The 20,202-nt window shown below is 42.8% G+C and overlaps 1 protein-coding gene across 2 annotated transcripts in view; it reads left to right on the top strand.

Moving 5' to 3' along the window:
- Nucleotides 1–20,202, top strand: part of SAYSD1 (SAYSVFN motif domain containing 1) — a 60,668-nt gene that overhangs the window by 13,121 nt on the left and 27,345 nt on the right. The window contains exon 1 of one of the 2 annotated variants that reach the window (XM_070245529.1): nucleotides 12,095–12,193. The exons of the other annotated variant lie outside the window; for it this stretch is intronic. The gene's annotated coding sequence lies outside the window, so the exon portion shown is untranslated. Of the gene's footprint in view, nucleotides 1–12,094; nucleotides 12,194–20,202 lie in introns of those variants that run through there. 2 annotated transcript variants of the gene reach the window in all.

The raw sequence follows: 20,202 nt of genomic DNA, 5'->3' as shown, positions 1-20,202 counted from the left end.
CCAACTACAAAATTCAGGGTTGACTTGCTTGGTCATCCTAAGGCAAAAAGCAGAAGAAAAGAACTTTTAAGGGGCCGGCCCCGTGGCCGAGTGGTTAAGTTCACGCACTCCGCTGTGGCGGCCCAGGGTTCGGATCCTGGGTGCGGACATGGCACCGCTTGTCAGGCCATGTTGAGGCGGCGTCCCATATGCCACAACTAGAAGGACCTGCAACTAGGGGGGATTTGGGGAAATAAAGCAGAAAAAAAAAAAAAAAAAGATTGGCCACAGTTGTTAGCTCAGGTGCCAATCTTTAAAAAAAAAAAAAAAGAACTTTTAAAATGCTGAGGACAAGTCCAATATTCAAAGGAAAGGCATATTTCACTTTGAAGCATAGGAAATGTTTCAGAAGTTCAGCGGCTCAGGCTGAAAGTCCAAGAGAAGCCCCTGGATTGTCCTGTGCATGACACCAAAGGCAAGTGTGTTTGAGGGGCAGTGCATATGCTAAAACATGGAGGCCACTCCTTGGATGGCAGTGACAGCGTGAGTAGGTAAATAGCAACCAGAAGGAATGTATGATTTTACTCCAAGAAACTATGGATCTAGAAGATGGATATCCATGAAATACTTGAAGGACCTTTATTCCAGGACTCTTCTCCTCGTCTAGAAGAGCAGCCCAGTAGGAGTCTGAGAAGGAAAATGGGTGGAGGCCTCTAAGGTGGCCACAGGTTGGGTCCAATCACCCAGGGCTGTGGTATCCTCAAAGGTGAGATCATGCTGGCACTCCTGGGACAGCATCAACTATGTCATCCATTATATTTGAAGGAGAGAGGCTTCCAGAATTGGGTAGAGGCTGATTGACAGTCACAAATTCCCTTCTACATCCAGCTCTTGAAGAGAAAAGGATTCAGTCCAGGAAGCAAATCATGATTTAGGAGATAGAGTCAGGGCTGGCTTCATGGGCGTGCGACTTGCACAGTTGCACAGGGCCTGATGCTCAGACAGGCCCCATGCTTGGTTTAACATTCTGCTGTTGCCATCTTGAAATTCTTAATAATGCTGTCTTTGAATTTGTGTGTTAGTTTCATGAGCAGAATTCCAGTGGACCCACAATGTGTGGGAGTTGAGTGAGACAAGGTATAAAGCAAGTACAAGTTAAGCACGTGTTATGACTGAGTAAGTGGGGCTGCTGACAGCCTGGAGAGGCCATTCTTTCGTTAGAACAAGAACTTGCTTCCAATGCAGAAAGAAGGCAGAGGCATTCTAAGAAATGTGAATGACCTAGGAACTCTATCCGATCCTTTTTCACTTGTGTTATTTCCCTGAATTTGCCAACCACTGACACTGAAAAGGATGACACAGAAGGAAACGGAAAGACAGGGTAACTGAATAGCTCCTTCTCCCTCAGGCCTTCCTTCCTCATCAGGAAGCCAAAGGGAGAGAGTGTTGGTAGAATGTGCATGAATCGAGAGGCGAAATTGAAAGAGTTTAGTTAGTTTTGTGCAGCGTCTCCACTGTTCTGGTAAGAACTAAATACATACACGTGTATAAGCTACAAAACGAGAATTATGTAATTTTGGTGATTCTGCATATGAGATAAATGCTCTTATATTTGCTTTTAAAACTGCCATAGGATAATATAAAGATGATTGGTAAAATTCACGCTAATAGTAAAAAACATGTTTTTCTCTGCTTAGATTGACATTAAATAAATAAAAAAACACCAAGCCAAGTCAAGAGATCCCAGAAGGAAGGAGTTATGTACTTTAGTATTTTTATTGGCAGTTTTTTCCTGCCTTTTGACCAAAAGACCTGGATTTTCATTCTGCAGTGAACCCGGCAAATTAGGTAGTTGGCCCAGGGTAGACGCCACCTCCAGTGCCGGCTGGTGGGCCAGAAGGGCCGTCTGGGATCAGAGGACCCCTCTGCAGCAGGATTTGGTGAGCACATCTTCCTGGAGTTATAGTCACTGGTGTTTGAAGCATCGGTGCCTTGGTTTTACTTGTATTAATTTCTGTCCCCAGCCGGCAGCTTGCCTCTTCTCTCCAAAAAGAGCTCTTCTGCAGCGCCAACCATGCACCTGCTGTCACAGACTTCCTGATCAAAAAGAGCAATTTAGATTTTATTACATCTCATCCCTCCCTTCTCTCCATAATTCATCCTCCTGTTCTTAAATTCTCTGCTTATAAGCTTTCACTTCCTCTCAACTGAGGGCACTGGCTCTCCCTCTTCCCATTCATTCCCCTGCAGAGCCTCACCTCTCTGCCTGTCTGGGTTGTTGAGAACTTGGGCTTCAGCTGCAAGGCTGTGCATCCTTTTTCCAGGGCAGCTTTGATGCAGTGCTGTGTCCAAGGGTCAGTGTCCAACTCCTTTGTGCTTCCAGCTTACGCCTCGCTGACACCTCATTGCTCAGTTTGGATTGGAAATGGGCTCTACTTTTTTTTCAACCATCCTTCACTTTGTCCCAGAGGTAGCCATTGACTTTTTCTCTTCTCATCCTGAGATTCTTCAGGGGTTTCAGCAGCCCAGCACAATTGTTCAAAACAGAGTTCCATCCTCTTTGCACAACAGAGCTTCTTTTAGGACTTCCTGAGATTTCTGATAGGATTTGATTCATTTGCTGAACTCAGTATTTCATCCATTCCAATCTTCTCCTTCTTGAGCAATTGTAGTTCCATGCCAGCTTAAGTCTGGAATTCTTCTTCTTGAATTTAACAGTGTGCAGTCATCATCTTCACTTTATTTAGATTATCTTTATTACGAATTCTTTTCCCCCTCTGGAAGTTTTATAAAATTACTGGTAAAAATGTGTCATCTTCCCGTAGAGTTCCAACTTTCCAATGAATTCTTCATATTCTGCTCCTTCTCAGTTCCCCAGACAGCAAGCACATTTCCTGTGCGTTTGAATTATTTCTTTAAGTCATGTGATTGTATCTTTAAGCCCAGATACTTCTTTAGGGAGGTGTTTTTTTGGGAGTCTTGATTTCTCTAAAAGATAATCTTTGCTGCTTTGATGTTCTGTTCTTAATTAGATAACTTTTGGAAACTTAACATCTGCAGAAAAATTGAGAGATTAGCATAATGAACATCCCTTATAGTCCCCACCGGGATTCACTAATTGTTAACATTTTGTCATATTTTCTTTTTCTTTATATATGACATATACTTTTTTGTTGAATAATTTGGAAGCAAATCACAGATGTGACACTCCAGCCCTAAATATTTCAGCATAAATCCCCATTAAATAAGGACATTTTCCTACATAACCATAATACCATGCTCACATTTCAGAAAATTAACAATAATTCCAAAATCTAATACAACCCACATTAAAATTTCCTTATTTGTCCCCAAAATGAATCTGACAACTTTTCAATCATTTTTTAAAAATTCTGCCATGATCATTTTGAACTACTGAGCAATCTGTTGTTCAATCACTTGGTATCTTCTACTCTTTGTAGAAAGGAGTGTTTCCCCCAAAAGAAACTGGCAAATGCACCACTCCCAAGAAGGCAGTAAAAATTCCATATTCCCAGGGCACATTATAAAAATCCACCCCACCCTAAATTCCTTAGGCAGTGGCCAATAGCATCTCGGTATATCAGTTTAAGAATTCTTAATCTCCACTGCTGTCAGACATGGTTACTTTTCTGAAATGACTTCTTAGCTATATTCTGAGGCACTGGTGCTTCCAAGCTCACGTACAATCAAGTTCCCAGACTCTTCCAACATATTTAAATTTTCAGGCATTTCCATTCTAACAATGGACTGAATTTCTCTACCAGGCAATGTTCCTCATGCAATTCCTTGTTATCTTCCATTCTGAGTGTCATTTGGATTGAAGTTGGTCCTCCAGTGGTTTCTTCGGGAAATGTTCATAAGAACATCTTTCCTAAATTCTTGCATGTTCAAAAATGTTCGATTTTACCTTTTTAAAATAAAAAGCTCGGTATAAAAATTATAGATCACACTTTCTTTCCTTGAGGAATTTTAGGATTTTTCCACTGTCTTCTAGCATTGAGTGTTGACTTAGAGAATTCTCAAGTCAGCAAGTCACTTACGTTGGTCCTTTTGCCTAATTGCCCAAAAGAATCTTTATCTCTGAAGTCCAGAAATTTTGCTAGCATATGCTTTGATAATGAGAATGCTTGTTAATTTTTTCTGGAATCAGCTGTCCCTTTTCAATAGCTAGATTCAAGTCTTCCTTGGCTTCTGAAAAGCTCTGGTGAACTATATCTTTAAATATGTGTCCTATTACGTAATTTCTGATTTTTTTCTTCAGGGCCACTACTTTTTTGTATATTGTATTTCCTGGGCTTTTCTTGTCCTTCATTTTTTTAGGTAGTATTTTGCATTTTTATTGAGGTGTATTTAAATACAAGAAACAATTAAGTGTACAATTTGATAGATAATTTTAACATATGTATATATACCCGTGAAACCATTGCCACAAATAGTGAACATATTTATTACCCCAGAAGGTTTCCCTGTACCCCTTATACTCCCTCCCTAAGTTCATTCCCACCCCTTCCCCACTCCCATGCACCACTGATTTTCTTTCTGCCACTTCAGATTAGTTTGCATTTTCTAAAATTTTATATAAATAGTATCATCAGTATATATTCTTTTTTTGGTCTGCCTTTTTACTCTGTGTAATTATTCAGATTCATCCACGTTGTTGCATGTATCAGTGGAAGTGGTGAGAGCAGACATCCTTGCCTTGTTCCTGATCTTCAATAGGAATTTTTCATTTGATCCTTCAGGTGGGTCTCTCCCCATGCACGCCCCCCACCTGTGCCCCGCCCCCGCCAGGTAGCTTCCTTACATCCATGCACTTATTAGAATTCAGTTGAAGCCTCAAGAGGGCCCTCTGGAGCTCTGGAGCTTTGTGACACTCTCCTTTCTAACATTATTCCCTGCAAACTCTAGTCCCCTTAGCCTCTCAGGTCTTCTAGCTCCTTCTACTGAACTGAGAGACTGACAGATTCTGCCTGGGTTTTTCCTTCTCTGTGCTATGACCTAAAAACTCTCTAAGCAGTAACCTGGGACAATTGTAGGGCTCACCTCATTTATCTCCCATCTCTCAGGGGTCACTGAACATCACTGAATGACACAACTTTGCTTAAATATTTGTCTTCGTTTTTAGGGTTTTTTTTTTTTTTTCCCTCAGGCAGAGGGTAAATCTAGTCCCTGTTACTCCACCTTGTTCAGAAGCAGAAGTCATCGTTGCATAGACATCTGATGAATAAACTTTGAGTGAGGGGAGTTTTTTCTCCATCTGATACCTGTAGGAGTTCATGCAGGAAGTCAGGTTTCAAACCAGCAGGAATTTTCCTTATAAACTAGGAATGTAAGTTTGAGTCTGATACTGGCACAACACAGGGTTGACATAAGGGAAGACATATTGTAGAAAGTAAACTATGTTGTAACTTTGAATGACCTCTGATTAACTAACCCAGACACTTTCTGTAGATTTTATGGCCCCTCCCAGCTGCTATAAATTGATAATCTTGTTCTTTTGAGTTCCTTAGGAATGTGATGGCCCCTGGGCAGAGAGCCTATGCTGACAGCCATCATCAGTGACAACTGAAGGATCAGGGTACAGGGCATTGCTTCAGTCTCTGATGCATATTGAGTAAAATAAAAAACTATCAGGAACTAAGACCAGATGTCTGCCTCCACCTGGAGATCAGATGGAGACCCCACTGGGTCTAGGTCTATTTTTCAGGGACTGTTAAAATTTGGGTTGTCTATACTTCTTTTTTTTTTTTTTTTTTTTTTGAGGAAGATTAGCCCTGAGCCAACATATGCTGCCAATCTTCCTTTTTTTACTGAAGAAGACTGGCCCTGAGCTAACATCTGTGCCCATCTTCCTCTACTTTATATGTGGGACGTCTACCACAGCATGGCTTGCCAAGCAGTGCCATGTCTGCACCTGGGATCTGAACTGGCAAACCCCAGGCCGCCAAAGCAGAACATGTGAACTTAACTGCTGCACCACCGGGCCAGCCCAGTGTCTATACTTCTTATCCTTCTGGTCCAATACTTGATTAATATGTGCCTTTGGATGTTGTTACAAAACTGTTGAGCAAGGTACAAAACTCTAATAATGCAAAATGTCAACCTGAAGCCAGGAACAAGAGAATATTTCCAAATGAGTGCTGAAGAGTTTCATTCCTCTAATCCAGATCTACGCCCCAATTCAGCAGGAAGTAGCTAGATGGGTCATCACCCCGAATCCCTCAAGAATGAGGAATGACCAAAGAATAGGAGGGACTGAAACTGGCAAACAGTTAGTCATTGATGATTAGCTAGCTAGGAACTAAAGGTTTTTTTCCTTTTTGCAATTACTGATTATAGTTTTTAGCTGTTTAACCCACCCGTTGTTAACTGTGCTGCTTAGGCAGTATGCTATCTGACTCTCACTAGGTTCCTATAGATAATATCTCCCTGGAGCCTGGGTCATCATGGTAATGGGCATGTGAGAAGGTTTTTCAGGAATTAGAACCCCTTGTCTACTTCAGGCCATCAACTGGGCCTGCACAGATGTCTGATAAGCAACCTTTTGACATAAAGAGGCTAAAAACTCCACCCTTAGGTCATACTAATGTCACCATTTTGTGAGCATGAATTCTATGAAGAGCCATGAAGTCTGACTATGCTTGCACAGATCATCAATTACCTCACCTCTCCTCATCTCCAATCACCTCTCTCCACACTTCAGACCGCCTTGCTCCCCATCCCATAAATATCCCTGAGTCCCTATTTTTGAGGAAGCTGATTTGAGACTCATGCTCTCGCTTCCTCACATGGCTGCCTTGTGATTAAACCCTCTCTCAGCTGCAATCTCATCGTCTCAGTCTTTGGCTTTCCAGTCAGTGGGCAAAAACGAACCTGGTCAGTAACAAGTCTTTACTTCTCTTCAGACAGTCGATATAGACAGCCAATGGCCTGGTACTAAAGTAAAACCTCTCCTCTCCCCACTCTCACACTGATAGTTTCCTACAAACACGGCTTGACTGTGTGATTCCTCATACCACCCCTTCTTCTTCTGTCCTCAGGACCAAACTAGATCCAGGAAAGCTCAGTTCCTGGTCTGGGCACCCAATTCTTACTCTTGTAAGTAAAGGATTTAGATTGTAAAACTTAAGGCATGCCCCTCACCTTAGATAAGTGGACTTTGCAAACTCTGAGATCTGCAGCCTCTGCATTCTCTCCTCTTCCCTCCCTTGCTCCTCATCTAATTCCACATCTTTTGACACTTTCCACCTATTTAGAGTTTCAACTTTCTTATAGTTTTAACAAAGATAGAGTATGAATTTCTGTTTCTTGTTCTCCTTGTTGCTTTTGGGTGATTTCCAGAGAAGAACAGGGAAGCATGAACTTGAGACCATCATCTTCAAACTGGAAGTCAGGACCATGCAGTTGTTGCTGTTGTTTTGAATATATTTTGTGCATCTTCACTAAGCCTGACACAGTCTCTGATCCCCAATAGGAAGTCAACAAATGCTGGAAGAATGACTGTCAAACAGATGGAGCAATTCCCCCCTAACCTGGGTCTACATATTGAGGCACATCACTGCTTCCACCCCACCTGAGATGTCCCAGAATGCACAGATCTTTCCCCCACTGAGTCTGGAGCTCCCCTCAGCACTGATGGAGCTGATGGAAATCCAAGAACACGAGGCTATCTGAAGTCTGTCTTCCAAGAGCATGGGCTTTTGAGTTGGACAAACCCAAGTTTGAAATTCAGTTGTAACATCTACTTCTTGTTGGATCTTGTTTTCATCAGGGTTCTCCAGAGAAACAGAATCAACAGGATGGATATAGTTAGTTAGAGAGATAGACAGATAAAGATATAGATACTATTTATTTATCTATCTAACTATATCCATCTTCTACCTATTTATCTATCTATCTAGAGAGAGAAAGAGAGATTTTAAGGAGTTGGCTCATGTAATTGAGGGGGCTGTCCAAAATCTTCAGTGAAGGTCAGCAGGCTGGGAATTCTGGCAGGAGTTAATGTTGCAGTCTACAGTTTGAAGGCAGTCTGGAGGCAAAATTCCTTCTTCTTGGTATGTGGGAGGGGAGATGGACCTCAGTCTTTTCTCATAGGCCTTCAACTGATTGGATGAGGCCCATCCACATTATGGAGGGTGATCAGCTTCACTCAAGGTCTACTGATCTAAATGTTAATCACTTCTAAAAAAATACCTTCACAGCAACATCTAGACTGTTTGACCAAACAACTGGGCAACATAGGCTAGCCAAGGTGATATGTAAAATTAACCATTACAGACTTTGAGGAATTTGTTCAAGCTCACTGACCCTCAGTTTTTTCATCTGTAAAATGGGGGCTATTATTATACCTTCCTCAAGGGACTGTTGTGAAAATAAATGTGGATAAATATGTAAACCTCCTAACATAGCATCTGGCAAATTGTAGACACTTAATAAACAAAAGCTACTCTTGTTTTGTCTAGAAGATATGCCTGATCTGATCTCCTGGAATCCAGTCCACTCTCTTCCATGTCCCCTGACTCCCTGTCTGTATTATAAGAGCTGGAAGTTTCAAAATCTACTTTGCTAGAGTCCTTTTCAACTAGAGAGTTTAGGCTGAGAGCAACTCAGGCAAGAGCTGGACGGACAAAGCAAGCAAGACTGGGTGGATGTGCTTATGGCTGCCAGAGGCCAAGTTTTGGTTATTGGTCACCAGCTTTGTGGGTTCACAACATGGGGGCAGCAGCGCAGCAACAGTGTTTTCCTGACCTCTGGCCTGCAGCTGTGGTGGTGTGACCTTGAACCCTTAGCCTTCAAGTGGCCCTGACTTCTATTTCTCTTGTAACTCTCTAACTGCCTGGATTAAGTCTGATTGCTTTGGGCTTGAGATCCCTAGAGTGGTTTCTGTTTCCTGCCCTGAAGCCCGATTGCTACAGAAGACTTCCCTGAAGGTCACTTCATGATGCTCTCTTCTCTGCAACCTGAGGGCTCTCCAGGCTGGCACTCTGTCCACCAGGCCCAGAAACATTCCCTGGGTCTTCCTCAGCAGGCCCTCTCAGAGAGAGAAAGGCTCTGGATTAGAGCTGTCATGATGACAGAAGAAAAAGAGACAGCATCAGTACAGCCAGCCCAGCACAAGGCATTTTCCGAACTGTACCGGTTTTCTTGCTCTGGATTAAGATCTGACTGTAGAAGAGACAGTTCTACCAACTCAAACCCGCCATTAACGTGGTGATCTGCCTCTGGGTGTCGCTCAGCCCAGGGCTGGACATCTGTCTCTCAGCAGCCGGATTTTATTACACTGTAGTATTTATAGCCATAAACACCTGGGCACATTTAAAGGAACATCTCAGTCTAAAAAAACAAAACAGAACAGAACCACATTTCCCAAATGAGGACACGGACCACAACTCTTTATGAGGGGGTAGCAAAAGTGGCCTCTTATTCTCCTCAACCCCACTCCCCACTGCAGTCCAGTTTCAGGAGGGTGACATGAAAGAGTAATCTATAAAGCAACTCCTGCTGCTGGGTAAGAACTCGAGACACACTGATGGGCTGGTGGGCGCTGACTTCACAATGAGCTCAAAGTTGAGGGTTGAGAAAACAGGAGAGAAAGATGGGTGAGGAACACAAAGACAAACTTGCTGTGACCGCTGAGGGCAGGAATGGCTCACAGAGGGGAAGCACTTCCTTAAGGTTTGTGATAACAACAGCTTGTACCTTTATCAAGTGCCTACTGTGTCCGTTTCACATAGGATTTTATTCAATCTTCACAACAACCCTATGGGTTAGGATTACTAATCCCATTTTACTTATGAGAAAACTGAGGTTTAGCAAGATTAAGAGACTTCCTCCAGGACGCTGGTGGAAACGTGATTCAAATTTAGGGAGTCTGAGCCCAGAGCCAGGTCTATAAGCAGTATGCTACACTGTCATCTCTGAGGACGATGAGAGGGGTTATACTAAAGAAAGGGATCGAAACCACTCTGAAAAATAACAAGTTTGGAAAATTCTGGGTTAATCAAAGTGAAATAGATTGGATGTTTTTGCCGTTTGCTTTTGCTGCAGGACTTCTCAGAGCCTTTACTATGCTAATGTGACTGATGCAGAGTTAGAACCATTGAGAGATGGCCAGGAGGGAGAAGAAAGAGTCTTGCTTTCACACAGTGTTCATAGATAGATATAATTGCAATTACCTAAAAAAATATTCAACATCCAATCCTAGACAACTGAAATCGAGAAAAATTTGTGCGTCCAGCAGTGGTCAGCTTTTTAGTGTAGGCAAGAATAAATATGTCCATGCAATGAATTGACCACAAACTGGGAAGAGAAATCTTCAGTAAAGTGGTCATCGTTAGGTGAGTCATGCCAAAGTGCTCGTAATTTGTGTTTATTTTTATTTTCTATCCTTATGTTAGAAACATCTGCTGTTTTTTATACTGCTGCACACAGAGCTAGCTACATAATTTGCAGGGCCCCATGCAAAATGAAAATGCAGAGCTCCTTGTTCAAAAATAGGGGAAAAGGTGTCGTTAAAAGTACAAAAATAGAGAGCTTTTTCTTTTCTTCTGAGGTCTCTCAACTGGTCATGGTGTTTTTCTGTTTGCTATTTCAAGTCCTTCTAAGAAAAAGATAATTAAGGTTTTAAATTATCAGCATGAATTTTACTGTTCCTCTTCATATCATGCAACGCTAGTTTTAAATACAGACCATTAGACCAAAGCAGGGCCCTCTGAGCACAGGCCTCTGGCAACTGCACAAATCTCATGCCCATGAAGCCAGCCCTGGCTGCAGAACAGGAGGAAACATGGCTTTTGTTTCACATTTTTCAAGCAGCTGATGTTGTGCCCTTCAGACAGCACTATCGGCTTTCTGACATTTACAGTGTTTCTCCTGTAGAAGTTATGGCACATGTTTGACTGATAGAGTCCACCTTTGAAAGACTATAATGACCGCTTCATTAGAGAGAGAGAGAGGAGTCAGCAAGAAAAATGTTTCCCTTGCACTTCTTGAAGCTGTAAATGTCACTGCTCATTGTAAAGAAATGTTCCCAGGGCCAGGACTGATAAACCAATCAGGCGGCCTCAGGTGAAGGCATTTCATAAACATGTTTGAAACCCGCCTGGCAGCTTTAGGGCTGAATGGACTGTGGGAGGCCAGAGGCTGAGGAATGATTTCCTGAGGAGAGAGGGAGAGGACAAAGCCACCACTCTTTCAACTAGGAAGGGCAGGGGAACTGGACACCACTGGGGAGACCTCTTTTCTTTCTATGGGCTGCAGTGGACAGAGTTAAGACCGCCTGTCTGCCTTTTCCTCCTCATCCTTCCCTGCCACACAGGATCTAGTGCAAGTATGGATGCTTATGCTTTGCATAGAACTAACATTTCCACCAACTGGTGCCTCTTCTTTGCTCACCCATAACACTAGAACTTACTGGTTATGATCCTCATAACAACTTTAGGAGGCTTATGTTTTCTCTCCCATTTTCCCAGTGAATAAACTGAGACTTCAAAGGATGACGTAATTGACAGAGGTCACCTAGCCAGAGTGGGCTTCCCTGAGCCTGGAGGCCAGGCCTGGCTGGCTCCAAAGGGCATCCTCGCCTCAATGTTTCCCTGCCTCTGGGTATCAGCCTGACCCTGGCTTTCCGAAGTCAGGTACTAATTCAGCATCACACCTTTGGCTGCAGGTCTCTCTGCTGGTCTCATGGTGTTGTGGATTTTACTAAATACCAAATGCACACACATATACATACATACTCATAAATATAGTCTGTAGTCTAAAGAGAAATCTTTAGAATCTAAGCATCCCTTTGAATACTCTTTATGGTAGCAAATCTTTACCTCTAAAAGTATATTTGATTTTTGGAAATGGAAGAAAATCATTTGGAGCCTGTGATATTGTGACTTAATAAGAAATATATGTTTGGTCTTCATCCCCAGTCCCTGACACAGGACTCCTAAAACCCTTGTACATTCCTAAATGATAAGAGCACTGGGAGCATATTTTGTTCTAATGAGGAGACTCTGGGTGGCTCCTGATGGGGGCTGGTCCCCGGAAAGACCAAGCCATGATCAGAAGCTTGGAATTTTCAGCCCCTCCTCTCACTTCTCCAGAGAGGGGGGAGGGGCTGGAAATGGAGTTAATAACTGATCATGCCTGCGTGAGGAAACCTCCATAAAATCTCAACCATATGGGTTCAGAGAGCTTCCGGGTAGGTGAACACATCCAGGTACCAGGAAGGTGACGCACCCCAACTCCACAGGGACAGAAGCTCCTGTGCTCGGGACCCTCCCAGACCTCACCTTATATACATCTTCATTTGGCTGTTCATCTGTATCCTTTATCATATCCTTTAATGAACTGGTGAACATAAGTAAATGTTTTCCTGAGTTCTGTGAGCTGCTCTAGCAAACTAATCGAACACAAGGAGGGGGTCTTGGGAACCTCCGATTTATAGTCAAGTCGGACAGGAGTTGTGGGTAACCCGGGGACCTACCACTCGTGATTGGTGTCTGAAGTGGAGGGCAGTCTCACGGGACTGAGCCCTTAACCTGTGGGATCTGACGCTGTCTCCAGGTAGATAGTGTCAGAATTGAGTTAAATTGTAGGATGCCCAGCTGGTGTCACAGAGAATTGCTTGGTTGGGGAAAACCCCCACACATGTGGTGACCAGCAGTGTCAGAAGTGAAGTGTTCTGTGTGAGAGTAAAAGAGAAGGACACGGGGGAGAAAGATTTAGGTTTTTCCAATACAGAACCTGAGAGTTTAGTGGGCTGTGGATTTATTTAGTGGATAAAGTGGGTAATCAGGATGGAGAAGGAATGACAGACTGAAGGTATGTATATGTGGATATATTAATGTATTTTACTGTGTCCCCTGAGCCAAGCACCCTGCCTGGTACTGTCGTCCAACCCTAAGCTCGGCTGTGGCCATGCTACAGGGTGGATACTATTATCCCCACTTTCCAAGGAAGGAAACCAAGGTCAAAAGAGATAAAATTATAATCCTCCAGTAGTTAGTTGCAAAGCTGGAGCTGGAATCTAATTTGCCTTAGGGGAATGAGAGGGGATTTTTTTTGGCTAAAAAATAAAAGAAGCAAAAGGAAAGAAGAAACTCATGGCTATAAAGCAATGAGATGATTTTCTAATTTGGCTCCAAGAACTGGCTCTGCAGATAATTTTAAACCAATGAATCTGAAGATGTTTTGAGAAATGGCAGCGTCGTTATAATAAGAGTCAAGTTCCCAGGGAGATCAGGAGGATGGGAACAAACACTTGGCGGCTTCTGCATTACTGTTAAGTCATAGAATTTCCTAGTCGCACCTTGGATACAGTTTAGAACCCAGGCTCTTGGCGCTCGCACAAACTATGGAGACCTTGTTCAGCAACCCCGTTCCAGGGAGGCGAAACCCAGGTCCAGAGATGGGGAGTGGAGTCACTTGCTCAAGTTCACATGGTGAATTTGTGCCATTGCCTTGACTAAAACCCAGGTGGTTCCAATGCAGTGCTTTTTCCCCACAGAACATGTTTCTTCCCCACTGTTCCGGTCTCTCACTGATACATCTTCCTAAAAACAATAGTAAACATTTTTTCAACAGAACTTTCTATGTGTCAGACACTTGAAGTGCATTATCTTATCAAGCCTTCAATCAGACCTTATGGGTGAGAAGCATCATTCCCATTTCACAGATAATAAAACCAAGGCCCAGAGAAAATTAAATAACAGGGTAAAGTTACAGAGCTAGGAAATAGAGGTTCCAGGATTTGAACCCTGGTCTGCCCACCTCCTGGTCCCGTGCATTTCACAACACCCGACACTGCCTCCTTTTGTCTGAGCTCCTTCTGCCTCTTCCTCTTTTGTCCCTTAGGGGCCCAGGATAAAGCACATTCCACTTAAACTCACCCTCCCTCCAGCTAGTCATTTCCCTTCTTTTCGTGTTTATCAACACAAATAGCCTGTCCGCCTGGCACATTTGTTTTGTTGGAGGCCTGCCTTATTCCCTGGGAACCCTGAGGAACAATGAGTTGTTGCCCAAGCCCTCCAGGGCTCCGCCCCCATCCTGGACTGCTTCCTCAACTTCCCCTGCTCACGCTGGCCCCCAGCAGAGACTGCGTTGAGGCCCCTCCAGCTTGTCTACAAAGTGCGTCAATCACTTGTTTACTTGCTTTTCCTGCCTGACCCTGGGGGTTCCGCTGGCTATTTCTTCTCTCTGGAGGTTCTCCTGAGGTGAGCTTTGATCTTCAGAGGGGAAGGGGCAACAGGAAGACGATGAGAGATGCTAGGAGTCTTGTCAGCATCTGACTCACTCTCTGAAAAGAAAAAAATCCCTCTTTTAAAGCAACTCGAGGATGCTGATGAGAACGGTGCATCCCTGCCAGTACCTGGATGGAGGTCTGTCTTTTTTCCAGGACAGAGCTGGAAAAGGAGTAAAAATTCCACACGCAAGAAACAAATTCCCCCAGGCCTTTCTATACTTAGCTAGCAGTATAATTCATTGTATAATAAACCAATGTATAACCTTTCCACAAAAAGCCACAGCTGCCGACCCCCAGTGGAGGAAGCTGTTTTTAGATGTGTATCTTCCCTTGAACAAGGCTGCTTGTAAAAACAACCCGCTCCCCGGTCTGATTTTGAGAGCTGACATGGGAACTTCTCTGGAATACTGCCTGAAAGGCCACCCCATTAGAGAGCTACTTCTTTGGGCTTCTGAGGGCTTTTTGAGCCTCAAAATCTATATTAACGTGAAAATGTACCAGTGGGCAGGGACACCTAAATATTAAAGTATTAGCCAGGGTCTCAGCAGGAAATGAAAGGGATACTCAAAATGGTTTAACTGAAGAAAATTTAATGTGGGACTATTTATAGGGGTGTGGTGGGACTAAGGGAACAATAAGGGATGGTGAGGCAGGGAGGGAGAGAGGAAGAAATACCCTTGACCCCTCTCTCCTCCCTGCCCTCCACTCTCCTGACAGTGCCTGCCATTGGCAGAACCCAGCTAAAAGCCAAAGAACAGAGGAGCCTGGGTGATGTAGTCCGTAGAAGTCAGCCTCTGGGGCATAGAGCAAGGTGGACAGGGTGAGAATGGATCAGAGGGGCCATGGGAGAATACACAGCCACCCACCCTCTCACTACAGCGTTGGTGGAGTTCTGAATTGCTTCTTTATGCAGAACTGTCTTTCATGGAATCTAGGTCATTACAAGGGCATTCTAAGTGCTGTGAAACCAGTTTATTAAACTGGTCTAAAAAACCTCAGCATTGGGTATTTTATTGTTTTTCCTGCTGCCTCTTGATTAGGGCTGTGAAAGAGGAGAACTTTATGTCCCTTTTCATATGCTCCTCTGTTCAAGGCCCAGAGAGGACACATGAACATATGATTTCATTACTCCAGAGGGTGGTTTTGCTTGCTATGTAAATTTTTACTGTAAAGTGTATTATAAGTATAGAAGAGTATATTAAATATGTGTAGAGTTGAAATACAGTACATTTAACACCTATGTACTTACCACAAAAATTAAGAAATAGGACATTAACCAGTACCTTAGAAGTCCTGCAAATGCCCCCTGTTCTTTCCAACCTCCTCCCCAGAGGCAACCTCTATCTTGACTTTTGTGCTAATCATTCTCCTGATGTTTTTTTCCTCTTGATCTTCTTTATAGTTTTACCATCTAGGTATGTATTCCTAAACAAAGTGTGTTGAGTAGAAGCACGAATCTAGCTAAGAATGAAAGGGCAGTGTTGCCCCTGTTTGATGAAGGCATCCAGGAGAGAGATAAACTAAACAGAATCTCTGGGTCAGTCTGGTTTCAGTTTCCTCAAGAGTTTGCGAGAGCCCCTTCTGGGGAAGGAGGTGGAAAGGGTCAGGAGTGGGTCTTGGGAAACACAGGGCTCTCCAGAGCTGGAAATCTGATAAGGCTATAGTGGGGGCCAGGCACTCGGGTATCCAGAAGAAATATGGCCCAGAGTGTGGGTTGCTCCTGATTTTCTGCTTCACCGCAGCCTACCTTCAGCTTCAAATCAGAGCACTTTTGTGGGGTGAAAGGAGCATCCTCAGCTGATCAGAAAATAGGCCATAGCAGGAAAAGCAGCAACCTCATAATAAATGATTAAGGCAAGTCAAGAACAGATCATCTCAGCCAGATTCACCCAGGAATTCTGTCCTCGGGTCAAAAAAAGTCTCAATAGCAGTGGGGATCCTGGTGATGACAGCTCTCAACATCAACATATCTATCTTTTGAGGCCCTCTGCTCTCATCTGAACTGGTTGTCCTGTACGCCTGGTACATAGCTGTCAATCTGAGACCACCATTTACCATCCTCTCGGGTATTTCTTTCACCCCTCTCTGGTCTTGGAGTTCATGTTTCCTGTATTCAGTGTTTTTCTCTTTCTTGGCTCACTCTCTCTTTTTTGTGGAGCATATACTCTCGTAAGTCCTTAGGCAGGGTGCATGGGGGTAGAAATTTGTTAAGACTGTACAGGTCTAGAAACGTTTTTATTCTATAGTATTTAATTTATAATTGGGCTGGGTATAGGACTCCAGGTGCGGGTTAATTATTCCATCAGTATTTTGAAGACACTTCTCCGTTGTCTTGCCTCAAGTATTACTGTTGAGAAATTTAAAGTCATTCTGATTCCAGATTTTTTGAGGGGGCTGTGTGTGTGTATTTGTAGCTATATTTATAAAACATTTTTTTCCCTCTGATAGCTTGTGGAATTTTTTCTTTACCCTCACTGATCTGAAGTTACACAATGATCTATGTGCCTTGTGAGTTTCTTCGTTTCATTCATTATGTTGGGCACTTGGTGCATTCTTTCCATCTGTTTGGGTAATTTCTTGCATTATTTCTAAGAGAATTTCCTACGCATCTCCATTTTCTCTGTTGTCCCTTTTTAGAGCTGCCAGTGTTCTAACGTTGCACATTTAAGATGATCCTCTCTTCTTTTTAATGTTTTCTCCTATTTTCCTTCTCTGTATGTTTGCTCTTTTGAGGTGATGGGGTGGGGGTGAGATGAAATTTCCTCAGTATTATTTTCCTACCATGTTAGAGTTTTTCAAGTCTTCTATCATGTTTCTCATTTTTAAGTGCTTTTAAAGAGTTCCTTGGATATATAAAGAGTTATATATATATATATAGCATCTTGTTCTTGTTTCATGGAAGTTCTTTGATTCTCAAAATATATTAATATTAGAATTTATTTGGGAAGTTTTCTTTCCCTGCATAGTTTTTGTTTCCTTCAAATTGCTTTTTTTCTGTTTGTTTGTTTTTATCTCCAATATCAAAGCCTTTCCTTAGATGTAAAACTTGGCTGTATGCTCATGATAATGAATTGGAAGGTAAAAAATTCTTCTTTCTCCAGTGTATGGGGCCTGACAACTTTGGGCTTCGGAGTAAAGTGATCTAGATCAGCTGTTTGTTGGGAGAACACTAAATTCTTTAGGCATTTACTTTTTCAGTGGTCAGATAACCCAGGGAATGGTCTTCTAGTGTCCTGTCATGACGGTAAAGGTCTAGATGCTAATGTACTGGGAGCCAAGTGTAGAAATAACACAATCATACTCAGAGTTAGTCCTATTTCATAATTCTGTTCCTAATGAAGGCCTCAAGAATGCGAAGTGGGAAGGGCATTATCAGTCCATGCCTACAAAACCTGGTGCCACCTTTTTATACACCTGGCTTGCCTTTGCTGTAGTAGAAAACTGAGCATCCAAGTGATGCGATAGGAAATAGCAAACAAGCATTTGCTGAGCATTTCTCTTATTTAAGCAACACAGTAGTAGATGCGTGTGCTTGAGCTCATTTAGTATCCACAAGAGACCTGCATGGTAGGCATTGGGGAATTATTGAAGGTTTGTCCTTTATTTTTCATTTTGCAGTTGAGTAAACAATGGCCAGTGAAGATTAAATTAACTAACCCATGGGCTGGCCTTGTGGCGTAGTGGTTAAGTCCACGTGCTCTGCTTTGGTAGCCTGGGGTTCACAGGTTCAGATCCTGGGCGTGGACCTACACACCACTCATCAAGCCATGCTGTGGTGGAGTCACACATACAAAATAGAGGAAGATTGGCACAAATGTTAGCTCAGGGACAATCTTCCTCAAGCAAAGACAGGAAAATTGGCAACAGATGTTAGCTAAGGGCCAGCCTTCCTCACCAAAAAAAAAAGAGAGAGAAAAATTAACCCAAAGTCAGACAGCTATTAAGTGTCAGAGTTAGGATTCACATCTCAGTCCTTTGATTCCAAGGCCCTTTTTTATTTTAAATATTTTTCTAAGTAAAGAAATATATGCTATTATAGGTATCTTAGAAAATATGTAAAATTCCAAATAATTTTTTTAAAAAAAATAAGGCCACCAAAACACTGTGCAATATTCTTTCATAGGGACACACCATAATTTATCATTTATTTGACTGTCTCCCAATTTGAATCATTTAGGTTGGTGAACCTATTATCTTTCAACTACATAGCATCAGCCAAGGGCAGCAGGCATGGGCAGGAGTCAGGATCAGGAAGAAGCAGGGTTCTAGGCCGTCCCTAGGTAGAGAGCTGCTGATGAAGGGCAGTTCAGATAGATATGGTTCAGTACCCTGGAGAGCTCCAGGGCAGTACCACTCAACTGGGGAACACAGCTGGGAATTCTTTAGGGTTCTGAACTGCTTCTCGAGAACGGAATGTTAAAAGAAACCGTGCACAGCTGGGATTAGAGGGTGGTCTCCTTGTCCCTGAGGGATTCAACTTCACCACTCCCTAGTTCAAAGAGCTTTGTGGGAGTAGATCATTATTCCCACCACTATGCCTTTTCTCAGCCTGTCCCTTCAGCTGGGAATGCCTGGCTAATTTCTACTCATTCTTTCATTTTTCATTTAATCATTAATTTCTCCAAAAGTCTTTCTGAGATCCCCTGACTTCCTCCTCAAAAAACTTTCCCCCTTTCTTCATCTGCATCTCTTTTGGTCACTATATATGCCACACTAGATTATAATTGTTTGTTTGTCCTCTTAACTAGACTATGAGCTCCTTGAGGGCAGGGACTGAGTCTGTTATCCTCGCTCTTAGTAAGTACTCAGTAAGTTATATTAAATATTTCATAAATGAGTGCATTTTATGTAGGCAATAGGAAGCTATGGAAGGCAGTTATCAACAATTTTCCCCTCCAAAGGACAGTTGGCAATGTCTGGAAACAATTTTTGTTGTTGCAATTCAGGGAGGTGGGCACTAGTGGCATATAGTAGGTAGAGATGATGGATGCTTCTCAACATCCTCTATGCACAAGACAGCCCCCACAACAAAGAATTATCTGGCCCAAAATGTTATTTGTGCTGAGGTTGGGAAACCTTGCTTTAGAATAATGAAATGGATTTAATCAAACTCTTCTTAATCAATTTAAGATTCTCAGAGAGCAGTAAGTCCAACTGGCTCATTTTACAGAGGAGAAAACTGAGCTCGCTGGTTGTAAGGTCAGGGCAAGAACTTGTACCACAGCACCCTTCCTACACAGTTGCACTTGGCTAACATTGTTTTTCAGCCATCTAGCACCATGAGTGGTGTAGAAATAGAATGGTTTTCTTAATGCATATTATCCTGAGTTCACCAATCAGCTTCAGGGGATAAGGATGAGACTGTTCAAATCTAGGGCTAAGTGAGAAGAAAGGGTTCTCTCAGTGGTTCATTTCTGAACAATCCAATCTGCTCTGGGAAATGAAAGATTAGTATGTGGAAGAGTGAATTATTTTAAGCCACTCTGCATTAGAACCAATTAAAGCTCTGAAGGGCCCAGCCTGCCACAGGAGAATTCACTCAAATTGCTACAGAACAAGAGGATCCAGTATGATTTCCCTCCTATCAGCAAATAATAGCATTTGGGGAGATGAACCAAAGCTTCCTGCAAGGGAAGCTTTGAACCAAATGTGATGGTTATCTCCCTCTTTGAACCAAATGCAATGGTTATCTCCCTAGAATGCTCCTGATCCCAAAGAGTGCCCCAATCATCTCTCTCATGAGCCAAACCTGCCATTTTCCCAGCAGTAATCACGTGCCTGGATTTCTCCCATTCAGCTCTGTTGACTTAGAAGAGCCAAGTGATTCATTCAGGCACAATACACAGTGAATCAGCAAAGGAAGGAAATGTAGAAAAAAGGAATCTGTGTGGCATCTTGAATAAAAGTGCCTTCCAATAAATTTGGTAAATTGCCTTCAAGGGAATCAGCTGAATGTGTTAATCATT

Source organism: Equus caballus, chromosome 20 (assembly GCF_041296265.1).
Source record: "Equus caballus isolate H_3958 breed thoroughbred chromosome 20, TB-T2T, whole genome shotgun sequence".
NCBI classification, from domain to species: Eukaryota; Metazoa; Chordata; class Mammalia; order Perissodactyla; family Equidae; genus Equus; species Equus caballus.
Note: the sequence above shows the minus strand (reverse complement) of the source record. Positions and strands in the feature narration are given on the sequence as shown.